This window comes from Elephas maximus, chromosome 21, assembly GCF_024166365.1.
Source record: "Elephas maximus indicus isolate mEleMax1 chromosome 21, mEleMax1 primary haplotype, whole genome shotgun sequence".
In the NCBI taxonomy this organism is placed as follows: domain Eukaryota; kingdom Metazoa; phylum Chordata; class Mammalia; order Proboscidea; family Elephantidae; genus Elephas; species Elephas maximus.
Genome location: NC_064839.1, coordinates 13567587 through 13583401, shown reverse-complemented (window position 1 = coordinate 13583401; position 15815 = coordinate 13567587). Strand labels below are relative to the sequence as shown.

The 15815-nt window shown below is 44.5% G+C and overlaps 1 long non-coding RNA gene across 1 annotated transcript; it reads left to right on the top strand.

Annotated features, from left to right (window-relative positions):
* Nucleotides 1-4719: 4719 nt before the first annotated feature.
* On the top strand, nucleotides 4720-14597 carry LOC126065067 (uncharacterized). The gene is made up of 3 exons (XR_007514720.1): nucleotides 4720-4836; nucleotides 7507-7610; nucleotides 14091-14597. It is a non-coding gene; the product is annotated as an uncharacterized LOC126065067 (long non-coding RNA).
* The last annotated feature ends 1218 nt before the right edge of the window (nucleotides 14598-15815 follow it).

Sequence of the window (15815 nt, the reverse complement as noted above, 5' to 3'; positions counted from 1 at the left end):
AAATAGGGCTGACCCTTACCTGCCAGCTTTGCCAGACTGCTGCAAGGAGAGTGGGAAGGTGCTTTGAGAGTATGACATGCTCTGTGCAGGCATGATGCTCTGATTTCTACGTGGGCTTCTCTCTGGGCCATCTGCACAACCAGCAGGTCAGGGTGAGAGAATACTCGCTGAGCCCATAGTGCAGAGCTTGGCACATGGGACACACTTGGTAAATGGTGATGACTATAATTGCCAAGGTTTCTTTGATGCTGAACTTCTGTGCAACCAGGTTCTTACAGCCGAACCCTATGTAGTGAAGATTGTCATGGGTTGGGGCAGTGGTCACAGAGCTTCTTGTCCCCTGGATTGCCCAGCAGGCCATGTCATTCCAGCATCTCTGTTGCTCTCTGCAGCTCACCAGAAGCTGCTCTCTGGTTGGCTTAGAGGTTTGAATGAGATCATCGCCCATGTTGTCATGGATGCAGATTTTTTATATTCTAGTTTGTTTCCATATGTGAATATCCGACATTGTCTGTGGCTATCATCTTCTCAGGAAGGTGAAAGGTTTTGTGTGAGTAAGAACTGATCAATACCTGAACCAGTCACCTCCTGTCTGCCTTTGGGAGCTGTGTCTCCACTGGTGGGGGTGTTGGTTGCCCACAAGCCCAGGAAGAAGATAGATGCAGGGGAAAGAACAGCAAGCAATGCACCTGCCTCAGCCTTCTTCAGAGCAAAAAGGAAGCTACTGGTTTCAAAAGGAGCCACTTCATTTTGGGGCCATGCAGCCATTTGCTGGGTTGGAAGTGGGTTAGAAACATTTTTGAAAATGAGATGAAAATATAGGGCTTGAAACTATCTGATGTCAATCATCAGGATAAACCCTTAAATTTCAGCAAAATAGATCCATTTGAGGTATTTGTGATATGTATCAATGGCCTGGATGTTTGGTTGATTTCTTCTTGCTCATCTAGGAAGTCTGATCTGGGTTTGACATCTCTGGCATTCAAGTGGGAAGTGAGAAATGGAAGGCTGGGTGAGTTTAGACTTGGTACACAGCCAATCCTCGTAATTTAAGAACCAAAACTCTACTCTGCATGGAGCTATTAGCTCTCAATATTATGGAAGAAGCTTTTCTAGCCCAGACAAATGAGAAATGAACACTCCTTCCTAATAGTGGGTAATAACTCAACATCATTCTCTGAAGATCTATGGGCCAGCCCCCTGCCAGTCTCCTTTAGAAAACGGCTGACATGTGGATGTTTTATCCTCTGCCCCTCCTTCTCCAGCACATGTTAATAAAGTTCTATATAAAACAGAGTGATAAAGGAGATTAATACTTTTATTTCTCACACATGCTGAACTCTATCTTTTCATCTTGAATTACCCGATTGGAATGTCTACATCATCTGAATTCATTAACTTCATCATTGCCGACCCCCAATCCATCCAGATCTTCATAGACAAGACCCCTGCTTCCTAAATGGGAAATTCTCTGTACAGACAAATGCAAGGGTACTTACTACCTGGAAAATCGAGTAGGTTTGTGCCAGTGTAGCCACATTCCTGAAATTCTTTTTTCAATACTTGTCCCAAATAAAATTACTTGCATTTCCTTGATGAACAAATCTGAATCTTGAAGGTCTGGGACTGTTGCCCTGGTATTTAGCTCAGCAATAATAAAAAAAAAAAAAAATACCTTATCTGAATTTGAAATGTCTCCTTCTAAGAGGCAGAGAAATTAACAGAAATTATTTCTGGATCTGTTAGCTGTGTAGAATATTGCTTGAGGTTTAGCGTAGTGTGTGTTCTCATCTTGTTTGCCAGATCCTCACTCAACTTTCTTCACTTTGGAAATTTCTAAGCACTTATTGAACGGTCTCCTTCAAGGTGGGGCTGTGTGTAAGGTGAAATGAGAAGAAGTTTCCATAGCCGAAGCTCTGATCATCAGCCTATGTTCAGGTATGGGAAAGGTGTGGCACACTTAGAGATTTGCCACTAACTAGTCATGCAATCAGAAGGAAATGTGGTTACTGAGCCTCGTGGAAGAAGAACTGAATTTCTCAGGTGACCCATAAGAGGGGAAGTCCCTTGGGTCACCGTATTTCACAGCAGCGGGGCCAGCGCCACATCTTAGAGATGTTTCTCTAAGGGAAGAATGCCTACCACCCGAAGATGTGTGGGGCAGTGGGAACTGCTTGTCATTGGTGGGCAGAGGGGCTCTAGGACCCCAGACCATGCCTTTTTTTGCATTACTAGGAAGATCAGCCCCAGTTAAGAGCTAGCTTCTATTGAGCATCATCTAGATGCCAGCACTCTGCTAGATGCTTTACATAGGCATTTACAAACCCTATAAGGTTTATGAGGTTAATGGAGCCCTGGTGGTACAGTGGTTAAATACTCGGCTGCTAATCACTCAAAAGGTCAGCAGTTTGAACCCAGCAGTCGCTCCACAGGAGAAAGATGTGGCAGTCTGTTTCTGTAAAGATTACAGCCTTGGAAATACTATAGGGCAGTTCTACTCTGTCTTATAGGGTTGCTGTGAGTTAGAATCAACTCAACAGCAACAGGTTTTGGTTTTGTATGAGGTTAATATTTTAGAAATTCCCATTTTTATAGAGAAGGAAACAGACTCAGGGAAGCTGAGCTACTTTGCCTAGGACTCACAGCAACAACTGAGCATGGCTAAGAAATCGGCAACTAGTTTCTGAAGCCCTAGTCCATGGCGGGTGATTTATTCTGACCAGATGATCAGATCCAGTATGTCCAAAATGCCACAGTTAACTGAGTGGAAAGACAGAAATCAGCTCATTAAAACCATAGATTTGTAGTTGCTTCTGTGTTTGGGGGTATTAAAATGAAAATCTTGTTTACTTGGCTAAGTTTTCTCTGTGTTTCATAGTGCCTGGCAGTCATGGTCATCACCATTTACTAAACATGTCCCATTGAGGTGTGTTCAATAGCGGATGTTAACCCTCAAGCAAACTGAGATCCAAAGGGGTGTGGACAATAAGGCAAACAGATAAGCAAACCCATAAGAATGTGCTTGACTCAACTTATGTGAAGTTTCTTTTGTCTGGGCTGAGGATAGGGGCTGAGGAGGGGAGAGGAGAGTCCTGCGGGTAGAGGGGTATTCCATTCCCCCACCCTGGTCTGCGGAGCTGTTTCCAGAAAGAACTTTGAGCAATGGCAGAGCCCAGAGAGCACTACCGCAAAACCACATTAAACAATAGAGCCACAGAGCTGGAGTAAGGGTTCTTGTTTTCATTGCACCAGAGCCGGGCACTGCTCCAACCACTGAGCCCTTTAGAGGCTCAAAGTGACCAATGTTTGGTGAACATGGGAAGGCACAAGACTGACCTTCACAATCTGACACATCCGTGAGCCCCCGTGGGGCCCTACCAGGGGACATTCAGAGACACTAGGGGAGGCCCCTGCATGTGAAAGCTGGATGATTAATAAGGAAGACCAAAGAAGAATTGACGCCTTTGAATTGTGGTGCTGGAGAAGAATATTAAGTATACCATGGACTGCCAAAAGAACGAAAGAATCTGTCCTGGAAGAAGCACAACCATAGTGCTCCTTAGAAGCAAGGATGACAAAACTGAGTCTCACGTACTTTGGACATGTTGTCAGGAGGGATCAGTCCCTGGAGAAGGACATCATGCTTGGTAAAGTAGAGGGTCAGCAAAAAAGAGGAAGACCCTCAATGAGATGGACTGACACAGTGGCTGCAACAACGGGCTTAAGCGTAACAACAATTATGAGGATAGAGTCCTGGGTGTCCAGATTGGGGCCAGCATCAGCAAAGATGTAGTATTCCTCTTATAAGCCACTCTGTAGCCTGAAATGGGACAGGCCCGGGAAACTGACATTGCACGTGAACTCTAAAGGACCAACTTGGCCTTCAGGAGAACATGACACGGGACTCAAGGAACTGCCTGGTAGGACGTAGGAAGGAAAGAAGAATATGGTGGAGTGGTCAAAAGCAGGGACTTTGTAGCCAGACTGCCTGGGCTGGAGTGCTACCTCCGCCATTTATTAGTTGGGTAATCCCTGGGCAAGCTATGTAATCTTTCTGTGCCTGCATTTCCTCACCAAACTGGGCATCTGGTTGGTGCTCTGCCTGGCAGAGTAGTGGTAGAAAAGGAATGTATTTATATGGGTAAAGCCCTGGAAGAGGGCATGGCACGTCGTGGACACTGTGTGGGCTGGCCATTTGTATTATTTTGTTCTAAAGGACGAAATCCTAATTCGAGAGGCTGAGAAAAACACACGCCAAAGCACGTGCCCACACACACCCACATGGTTAAAGAGGACGCCTCTCTGCTCTAATTAAGTTAATGTAACCTTAATTAAAACGTTACGTCCATGCGCCCAGCTAACTCTGTGGTCACCCTGACCAAGTTTTGTCACAGCCAGTGACATACTTAAAATAACCGTAGCTAAACCAGTCGAGATGGTATAGCAAATAATAGCTTCGTAAGATAATTACTTATGTGAAAATATTTTAATTGCTAAAGAATCTTTATTGCTCAGTAAATTTGTTCCAAAGGGTCATTATTTTTTAGCTTTAATGATCTAGTCAATATGTTTACCACTAGTTTATAAATATAGAACATCACTTTTGTTCATAAATGAAAGTTCTTTCCCATCTGATCTATACAGCCTTGTATGGACTGCTTTCATAAATGATTCTTCTCCCCAAATTACTGTGTTCTATTTATTCTTCTCAAGTAGTGATGGCGATCCAAGGATCTTCTGAAAGTCTAGCTGAAATTGTAAAGAATGCATTCAGTCTCCACTCTGCCCACCTCTCTGCCTCCAGAGTTGCAGCCATGTGAGAGAAAGATAATAAAAGTAAGTGGGCTATTGGCGGAAGGAAAGCTGGAAGTCTCTGGGAATTCTATTCTCTGGCTTCTTGGGGCCAAGCTGGCAAGGCTGGGAGCCTGACTTTTGGTGGCTGCTTGTGAACATCGTGTCTCTTCTCTGCAGATGCATTTGTTTAGCTCCATCTCTATGATTAAGAATCGTTCAGATTCATCATGAAGTCAGTGCTAAAAGGGCCACATGAAACTGCCTTTGTGGAGGGAATGATGCTTTATTTAGCAACTGCCCAAGTTATGGTGTGAATTCCTGAGCTGGAAATAAAATGCATTTCCTTCCTTGGCAAGCAGCTCTCCCCATGAATAACCAACTGGCCTAAGGAGTGCTGGAGCAGGGAGTGGGTCGGGGACTGGCCGGGAGCCCCCAGGATGCTCTGGCCAGCACCACTGTGATTTGTGGACTAGAAATTCAAGGTCCAGCTTCCCCCTCACCCCTAACAACTCCCCTTGTTGAATGCAGCTGTGAGTGGGGTTCTGGGGCACCTCTGGCTCCCCAAGGGCCTCTCCAAATTGCCTTGTTCCCAGGGTCTCCTCTTCAATATTTCCTGAAGCGTGTACTGGAGCCTTTGTCACATGGTGATGGATAGAGGTGGTGGGAGTGGGGGAACAGGGTCCCGCTCTTAACACGTCTTTTCTTTCTTGGTGGTGAGGAGGCTGCAGGGGTAGTGAGAAAATCCCAGACCCCACTCTGCACCAAGCCTGGGGCATGTTTATCACGGTGCCAATAAAACCCGTGCGATTTATGGTTCTGCTTTTTAATTCATTCAATTCTCTGTTCATTGGGAGGTTAATGTTGTTGATCTATTTTCTCTTGAAACAAATAAAAACAATATGTGCTGACACTGGCTCAGACTTTTGACATGGACCATAGAGGTCAGCATTTAATTTTATATTTATAGACTACACGGACAATATTATCTTGTATTAAAAACTGCTCACTCAATCCTTGTCATTTTACAACTTGGGTCAGGGGTTTCTGTCTCAAATCTGGGTTTTCTCCTCCAGCTTCCCCTTTTCTCTTTTCTTCCCCCTCTCCGCCTCTTTTCATTTGTTTCTTTTTCTATTTTTGTCTTTCATGAATTGGTGTCCTTTGGTATTTTTTTTTGCTTTTGCTTTCTCTGTGGTATACACGCATCCATTCTCTTTCTCTGTCTGTCTCACTCTTTCATTCTCTCTCACCTTTCTTCATCTGCCATATTTTTTGCCATCCTTTCTTTCTCTGGTTCTCTTTTTTTCTCTGTTATCCCTTTCTCCCTTTTCTCTTCCCCTTCATCCCTGTTATATTTCTCTGGAAGCACCGTCACATAGGCCAAAAGTGAGAATCTTGTTGGTCTGATGATGTAGGGGCATCCTCTGGGCTTTCACTCTGGGATTGGGGCTGTGGATTTGGGGAAGAGGCAAGAAGAGGGACAGTAATGCTGAACAATGTTGAGTTTTGCCGGTGAGAGAGCTGCTTTCCTCTGAGGCACCCTTCAGGTAATTTCTGAGTTTAAAGTACCCCTTCTGAAAGCCTGACATACCAGCCAGCCCACAAGTAGCCAGCCCTCAATGGTGACGACCCCAGAGGAACAGTTACGATCAGTGCAAGTGTCTCGTGCTGAGCTTCTATCTCCTAGGTTTATCCAGGAGAAGTCACCAGAAATGATGGCCACATTGCTTAACACTGGATCTAAACAATCAAAATGGTTTGAAAAATGAAACCGTGGAACAGCAGGAAAGCTGTCTTAGAAAGGACCCTGGTCTCACCCTGAATGAGCTCTTCGGTTTGAACAAAGTAGTTAAGCTGGTGTAGGCTCAGTCTTGTCTCTATGAAGTGGGACTGATACTAGGTGCGCTTCAGAGTTAGGCAACCGGAGGTTTTGTGAGGTCTATGTCCGGCATGCTGCTTGGTACCAGGCAGGTGTAGAGTAAATGAGAGTGAAAGATGACCTGCACTGTTAGCTGGGGATTTGGCAGAAGATGCCATTTTAGTCCAAGGATTGGATTAAGTGATTGTTTTTAAAAATAACCAGTCTGTTTGTGAAGATGCAAAAGGCAAGTGATTCATTAGAGATGTGGTCACCTTGATCCTGCCTTGGAACTTGTTGGTGAGGTGAGTCACTTGCTCTCAGAGGCAGAGATGTCCCACCTTGCCTGTGGCATCTTTTTGGTGACTGTGCTGGCTGTAGTCTGAATGCTTTTGTGGTGTGAGGATGAGGAATGGCATCTTTCTAATGAGTTTGCCCGAGGATGCCCCCACCGGGCCTGGCCACCATGGTATGGCCAGAGACTATTGATTGGAATTGGGCTGCTGGTGCCCATGGACACCCCTCCCTTAGCTACTGTGCCCTCACCTGTGAAATCGGGGTAATGATGCTGCTCCATCCAAAGATGACAGGAGGATTAATTAGATGCTATATTTAAAAGACTTTAGATCCTTGGAGGATAGTGCAGTGTAACTGATATCTAAGAAGATAAAATATTTAAGCCATAGCCTCCAGGGGTCGTTAATCTTATTGTATTTTCAGCATTTTAGGAATTTTGTATGAAAACATTCTTTAAGAAAGCTTCTCTGCCCCGACAGCTGAGGAAGAAACACTTCCTAAGAGAATACAATAGCCTGGTATCATTCTCTAAAGTTCTGCCTCCTCTCTTTCTTTGTCAGGCCTACACCTACCAAGACGGTAAACATGAACAGCTGCCCTGAATCATCTGGCCCCTCTCTCCAGCCCGTATCAATGAAGCAGAGGAGTGGTCTACAGGACTGAGGTATGATAGAGTGACACAGAGGTCCAGAGCCATCAGAAGACCCAAGCAGGCGGGGCAGGACACAAAGATTTTCATCCAAGCAGATATTGAAAAATCTAATTTTAAGCAATGTTATTTCTTCCACAAAGGAGATTATAGAGATATAGTGCGTTTGAACTGAATGAGATTTAACTTCCATCAACCATCTTTCTTTAGGTGATGAAACTGAGGCCTATGGATATTAAGTGACTTTACCAAAGGACCTAGGGGGAGATGACGAATATCCCCTGAGCCTTCTAACTACAATAAAGCCAAAGAAACAACTTTCAGTGCCCCTATTTGTAGGGGCCCTTTACTAATCCCCGCACCTATTTTTGTAGTTGTTGCTATTGTTAGGTGCCATCGAGCAGGTTCAGACTCATAATGACCCTATGTACAACGGAAAGAAATACTGCCTGGTCCTGCACCATCCTCACAATTGTTGTTACACTTGAGCCCATTGTTGCAGCCACTGTGTCAGTCCATCTCATTGACAGTCTTCCTGTTTTTCGCTGACCCTCTACTTTACGAAGCATGATGTCCTTCCCCAGTGACTGATCCCTCCTGGCAACACGTCCAAAGTATGTGAGATGTAGTCTCACCATCTTTGCTTCTAAGAAAGGTCTCCCCATGTAGTGGCAAAGATTGCCACCAGCAATTCCCAGCTTAGCAAGCTTCCCCAGAAAATAGTGCTTCTTTGACAGTAATTCCAGCAAAGTGCTCAGGTGAAGACCCTCAGTGGACAAATCCTGAAAGGTCTATCCCTGAACCAGTCAGTTTAACTAGGGTGATAAAATGGGCTGGTTAGATAAGTCATGTGTCCTCTCCTGGAGCTGAGATGGAGAGTCAGCTTTATGCAAATTATTTGGACCAAGATGTGAGAAGGGATGGTTTTCCCAAAATAGAATCAATATGGTGTTACTAGAAGCAGGGGCAATGGATGCAGGGATGGCTAAGTTAAAAGATGCTTTGCTTCTCATGATCTTGTATATTTATTTCTCTCAGAGACACCTGTTTCTTGACTTGTCTCAGATTCTATTTCCTGTTCAGATAATTAGATGCTGTGAGCTGTAACCTGCTGAGGTGAATAACCAAGGATCACTCAAAACTGTGCTCTCTGTGGTGGATGGACTGAGGACCAAGGGCTAGACCTTCTTCCTCCTCTCAGGCACTGAGTTCACTGTCCATATTTTCCTGGAACTTAGACCAGTCTTAGAGGAGAGCCCTGAATTGTCTGAGGTTAATTTTCTCAACAGAATGGAGACTCAAATTAGATGCAAAGTATCTGTAGAAAAATGAAGAAGGTTGCGTTCATGCACACCTGATTTTATGGATTGAGATTCATACTCTCTATGTGTTCTTTGCAGATTATGTCACCCACAGGAAGCATCTGATATTGGGGCAGTTCAGATGAGACACGGGAAACAGAAATCTGTGGTATGAGATTATTACTTCTTCCTGAAATATGGACCGGTTTTAAATCAAAACAACAGGAAAGACAAATTCCATAAGCAGGAGACTTATGAACTGTATGTCTGTCCTTCCGTCCTCTGAGTCAGGCTGTAAACCCTGTGCACTCTGAGCACCTTGGGAGGTGGAGCAGGGGTCCAGGCTGCAACACACGGGACATATTCAATATAATTGCACCATTGGTTTCCCGGGTGTGACACATCTTGCCTGATTACACTGCATGTTCAGGGAAGCAAGAGGTGGATGCGGGAGGCTCTTGTCTGGTGACCTTTATTTTGGCAGAAAGCTAATAGACATTCCACTCTGCAGAGAGGATGCTCTCATGGGGAATTTGCACACTAATACAGACTTTGCCTCCATCATTGTGCTTAATTGAAAGAAGAGTTACATCAAATTTTTACCTAATGATTTGTACAACATTCTTACATAATTAAAGGAAAGTGATGCAAGTCAATCTTTGGTAATTTGCTAATGCAGCCATTTCCCTCCCCCACCCCCTCTTATCTGGGAGCTGTGGGTAATTGTATTCTTGTGACAGTGCAAGGAGAGGACCACAGAAGTCTGGTGGTGGTGAGAGGTGCAGAGCAGTGGAAGGATACAGGGCTGTCTCACTATGCTGGTCCTGAGCTGGTTGATGCCCAACCAACCAACAGCCATCCGCACACAGAGGGTGTTGAGCATCTAAGAGATCCAGAGGCTTTCCTGGCACTTTCTCCACCATGTATCATCACCTTATGCAAGTCGTACCCCACACCATTTCCAACTGGAAGGAGAGGAGGGCACAAGGTGGAGGATAAGAAGAGTAGGTGAATAGTGCCTCCTACGAAAGGGTCACTCAATCCACTGCCCCTCCCCCAAAGAAAAAAACACCCAGAGAATGCCTTGTCTGGCTGACACAGTGTTTTAATATTTTTGATAAGAGTACTTCCTGGTGCATGTGTTCTCCAGTTTGCCATAGTCCCTCCATTCCCTAATGCCCACTACTCATCTTCTGCTGCCGGGTCTCTGCTACCTGGTCTCACTGCCTTCAGTGTTACATTTCTTGCTGTCTCTCTCCTGGTTCCAGGGGCTTTTCAGGACAGGAGTCCCAGGTCCAAAGGGTGTGCTTGCTCCTGGCTGTTATCCCTTGGTGGTGGCAGGATCATCTCTTATTCTCCTCTAGGGTGGCTTATTTCAAACACACCGGGATGGCAAAACTGATCAATCCCTTTGGTGGGCCACAATTGCCCTATCATGCAATCCTGCCAAATCACTTGGGTGAGAGTTACAAGACCATGGCAAGAAAGGCCACACGAAAGTGATCCTTCACACCAAGACTTCTTCCTCCTCAAATGGCATCACCACAAATTAATCTTCATAAACTCCCCTGTTGCCCCCCACTTATCAAGGTTGTGTTCCAAATTCTTCAAAGGTGCCCCACTTGCTTATAAATATTAAATATACCATGGACTGCCAGAAGAACGAACAAATGTGTCTTGGGAAAAGCACAGCCAGAATGCTCTTTAGGAGCGAGGATGGCAAGACTTGATCTCACATACTTTGGACACGTAATCAGGAGGGACCAGTCCCTGAAGAAGGACATCATGCTTGGTAAGGTAGGGGGTCGGCAAAAAAGAGGAAGATCCTCAACGAGGGGGATTGACAGTGGCTGCAACAACGGGCTCAAACATAGCAATGATTGCAAGGATGCTGCAGGTGCGGGCAGCATTTCCTTCTGTTGTACATAGCGTTGCTATGAGTTGGAACCTATTCCACAGCACCTAACAACATCTCACTTAACTTTCATGATTACCTTTGGACGTAGGCATGTCTTTATTACTATTTTACGGGTGAATAACTAACACCAAGAGAGGGGTAAGTGGTAGTTTGTCCAATTACCCGTATGTTGAGTGTAGTAGAGCTTGAATAGCATCTCTCATGTGCAACAGCCTCCCACTTGTCCTGTCTTTGCCTGAGCATCCTGGTCTCTGCTGTGCTGAGAGTGGTGGTGTGCGGTCTTCAGGAGGGCAAGTGGGGAAATGTGTTAAACCTCTGTGGCTTTTGGTTGAAATGACAATGCCTCCCTTAAATCCAATAATGAAGAACTCCTGTTCTATTGGATAGAATTGTAGTTACTATGATTGTTGTTAGCTGCCATTGAGTCTCCTTGGACTCATGGTGACCCCTATGCACAACAGAATGAAACATTGCCTAGTACTATGTCATTGTGATGGTTAAGATTGTGTATCAGCTTGGCTGGACCATTATTCTCAGTGTTTTGGCAGTTCTATAATGTTGTGATCACTTCTCTGTTGAGATTTGATACAAGACCACCCCATGATGGGGTCTGCTGTAAGTTGGTACAGGTGGAGGTGGGGCCTATGGCTGCTCGCCGCCCTCCCTCAGCCTTTGTCTTTCCTCCCTGTGTTGCCTTGTCCTTTCTGATCTCCTTGCTGGGGCTTTTACTTGTTCCGGATCCTGCAGCTGGCTCCTGTTCATCTGACCTCTGGTTCTTGGGAATTGAGCTAGCAGATTACCTGCTCCTGGCCATTTGTGTGTGTGTGTATATGTGTTGTGTGAGTGTAAGCTCACAGGCAGTGAGGAACCATAGGGAAGAAGGTATGTCTTTCTCTAGCCAATGATTCCTATCAAGCAAGTCAAGCAATGTTCTGTTGTGATCCATAAGGTTTGCATTGACTAATTTTTGGAAGTAGATCACCAGGGGTCTCTTCCTAGTCTGTCTTAGCCTGGAAGCTCTGCTGAAACCTGTCTATGTGGGTGGCTCTGCTGGTATTTGAAATACTGGTGGCATAGCTTCCAGCATCACAGCAACATGGAAGCCACCACAGTACAACAAACTGACAGACAGGTGGTAGAGTTACTATGATACCTCCCACTTAATATTTGACTAATGGATTTTACAGTTAGTCATTTCACACTCACAGGGGTGTACCTTGCAGGCTAAGGCACTATCTCACCATGGAGATTTGAATTTTATAACCAGGTAGTACTAGTCCAGGTTCTAGCTGTTATAATCTATTATACAGTTTCTCATTAAGTATTTTGCAGTTCTCAAACTCTAATAACTTTAGTTATAGGTAAAATAAAAATGATCTTCTTGGTAATGAGCAGAGAATTTTCTTCTTGCAGATATTAGACTTGGATTGTGTTTTCCAAAGTACACAATTTCCCTTCTCTGTTATGGTGGCAATTTCCCCCTGCAGGATTCAAATGATGATGTTTCTAACCATGTAATGCAGTTACCCCAAATTTAATAGATTCGGTTTTAAATGCCACTTAGATATTGTTTCTATCCTACCTATAATCCAAGTTATTAAAATTTAACAGTAAAAAAGGACTTTATGAAGACCTGTATTACAGCATAACAGACAAGCAAGTTCAGCAACGTGCTTAAGGAGAGCAAGAACATTGTGTATCTTAAATGAGAGTTTGGAGGCCACTTTGGTAAGCCTCCTTCAATGCTGAATACCGCAGGCAGAAACTTGGGCCCTGTAATATTTTTAACTTCTATGAAACTAGTAAAAAAAATCCAAAAAACTAATTCTGAAGTCGATTCCAACTCATAGCAACCCTATAGGACAGAGTAGAACTGCCGCATAGGGTTTCCAAGGAGTGGCAGATGAATTTGAACTGCTAATCTTTTGGTTAACAGCCATAGCTCTTAACTACTGGGCCACCAGGAACTGGTAGAATTCAGAAAACTGTTATTTCTGACAATAAACAGTTCCAGAGGAGGTGTGATTATTCTCTTGGCACATAGTTTCTTTTTCCTGAGACAATCACCTGTATGAACCTGCTAATTACTTGGAGATAGAACAAGTACCTGTCCAACTTTAATCTTTTGTTCCTGGAGAAACAAGAAAGGCAGATGTTTTAGGCTGGGTGTGCAGACAGGAGCTTCATTTACACAAAAGTCAGGGATTCTTTGGAAAGTAGTGTGATGGTGCATACTCTGTGTCTGCTACAATGTTAGACAGCGCTCTGCATGTCAACCGATGCTCCAGCTCCTGGCCCTTTGTGTGTGTGTCTTGTGTGAGTGAAGCTCAAAGGCAGTGAGGCACCATACGAAACACATTAGTTGTCATTGGTTGCCTTCAAGTTGGCTCCAACTCATAGTGAGCTTATGTACAATAGAACAAAATGTTACCAGGTACTGTGATATTTTCATGATTGTTACCTTTTTTGGACCTACTGTTTCTGCCACTGTGTCGATCCATCTCACCGAAACCCTCTCTTAGCTTTGCTGACCCTTCACTTTATTAACCGTAATGTCCTTTTCTAGCGATTGGTCTTTCCTGACGATGTGTCCAAGCTAAGTGAGCCAAAATCTTGCCATCTTCACTTCTAAGCTTTCTGGTTGTATTTCTTCTAAGAAGGAAAGACATGGAAACGTGAATTTCATCTCAGGATAGAGCAGCTACACTAATGGACATGGAAGAGGCTTAGTGAAGTTCAACAACTTGTATCACTGGCACCCTATACATTGTGTGATTTACAGAAGAGTAAGCCAGGTTTAGGAATTACACTGCTGTGTCCTGAGGTGTTTTTGGTGTTGGGTCTGTGGGGTAAAGCTATTCCCCTGTGGCTAGGGAATGAGGTTTTCTTGGAAGGTAGTTGCCTGCTAATTATACCAGAAAAAGATAGATTCTTTGATGGAAAATAGGGACTTGAAAGATGGATAAAAGGAGAACATTTTCATTTCTCTTGGGCTCATGTCCACATGGACTTGTTTCCAAGGAGGGTCTATATGCTTTGTTGCACTGGCTTGGGGAGGGGGGAATTGGCCCCTGGAAGCTGGTCTGTTGGGATGGACCTGGGAGTGCAGATGCCATCTGACAGATGGCACGGGCATTCCTCCATAGATGTGTGTGATCATTTTTTGGCTTCCTTTTAACACGCAGCAAGGCCTGAGCCTTTCCAAAGTCATAGCCTGGAGCTTCTGGTTCAACATGGCAGACAGAGAGCTGACATTTGTTTCTGCTACCTCCCAAGGTCCCATGAAGTTCCCATGAAGTATATGAAAATAATATAAGGAAGGAGCTACACTCAGAGAAGCAAAGAAGAGGAAGAAGCCTCAGAAGGCAAAGGATTTCAACAGATTCATGGGGGCTGGAGAGTGAATGGAACAGATGACAGGGAGAGTGAGGGCTGGGAGACAGCAAGAGCCTGTTTGCCTGGTGGAAGCTGAGAGCCTGCCAGGATAGGGGACTCTCCTCTCCTCTCCCCTGTAGGCTGCAAACCAGACCTGACACTTATCCCAGGTGGAGGACTCCGCTCTAAGCTCTGCTGATGCTCCCTGGGAGAGCCTGGGCTGCTGGTGTGATCCTGATGGCCCCAGAGTCTTCCCCTGCTCATGTTGGCATTTCAAGTGTCCCAGGCCTGATGGCAAGTCCTTTGCCACTCACCCACAAGCCCCCACTCCAATGATCTCAGAGACATCCTCAAGTCATCCTGTTTAGGGGAGAAACCTAGCAAAAAACATAAATGCACAGTGGTAGATGAGGCCTGGACTGACTCTTTAAAATCATCACCTTGAAGAACTCAAGAGTCCATCAGCAGAGGAATGGATAGAAAAATGTGATACGTACATACACTGGAATATTATTCAGTCATAAAGAGAAATGAAGTTCTGATACATGCTACCACATAGATGGACTTTGAAAACGTTATGTTGAGCAAAATAAGCCAGACACAAAAAAGACAAATATTGCATGGCCCCACTTATATGAAATATCTAGACTAGGCAAATACATAGAGATAAAAGCAGATTAGTGGTTACCAGGGACTGGGAAGAGGGGAGAACAGGAAGTTATTACTTAAAAAAAAAAAAAAGACAAATAGAAGCACAGAAGCAGAGCAAGAAAAAAAAAATCTTTCAGTTACCAATTTTTCCCTATCAGAATGAAAAAAAAAAAAATCTAACAGTTTGTTATTTCATTTTCAAGGCACTGGGGGAACTGATACTCTGACAATGCTTAAGGAATATAAATTGAAGTAAAAGTAAATATGAAGTTCAGCCAAGGACACAAGACCATGGAAGAGAACAGCACACCAAGAGAAAAGCCAAAGAAAGTCATAACCAGGCCTTGTTGGGCTGTATGGACTTGAAGGGTGGATCCATGTCTAGTGTCAGCAACAAGATCACAAGGAGGACAGTGGTCCTGGAAGGACCAGAGCTGAGAGTGAGAGGCCAGCTTCAGTGACTTCAGGTCAGATGGGTACCTGCATGACCATGGCAATGAATTTTCCACACACCCAGCTTTGAGATCCTTGGCTGTGGTGTCCAGCATCCAGGACTCCATCTGTCTGAGGCCCCAGGATGAATTCTCAGTCCCAGGCAAGCCCCAGCAGGAAGTCTCTGACAAAGTCAGGGAATGGAGACCCCAGAAGGTAGCAGGATTTCTGCTGGTGAGACAAAGAGGTGCTCTCAGCCAGATTTCCCTGTGCATAAATATAAATGTGACCTTATCTATACTCACACTCACACCTAGTTTCCATGAATTTAGGAAAACTATTTGATTGTAAACAACTTGAGGGCAGGAGTTGATTGCCAATTCCTTGGCATCTTCCAGTCATGGCCAAGAGAGTGATGAATGTGCGGTTAGCAGCTAGTCAACAGCGCAATCAACATGTGTTCTAAGTCTACAACTTCTGAAGGAAATAGACTTTATTGACAGATAACCATGCCCTGCACACAGTAGGCATTGAGTAAATGCT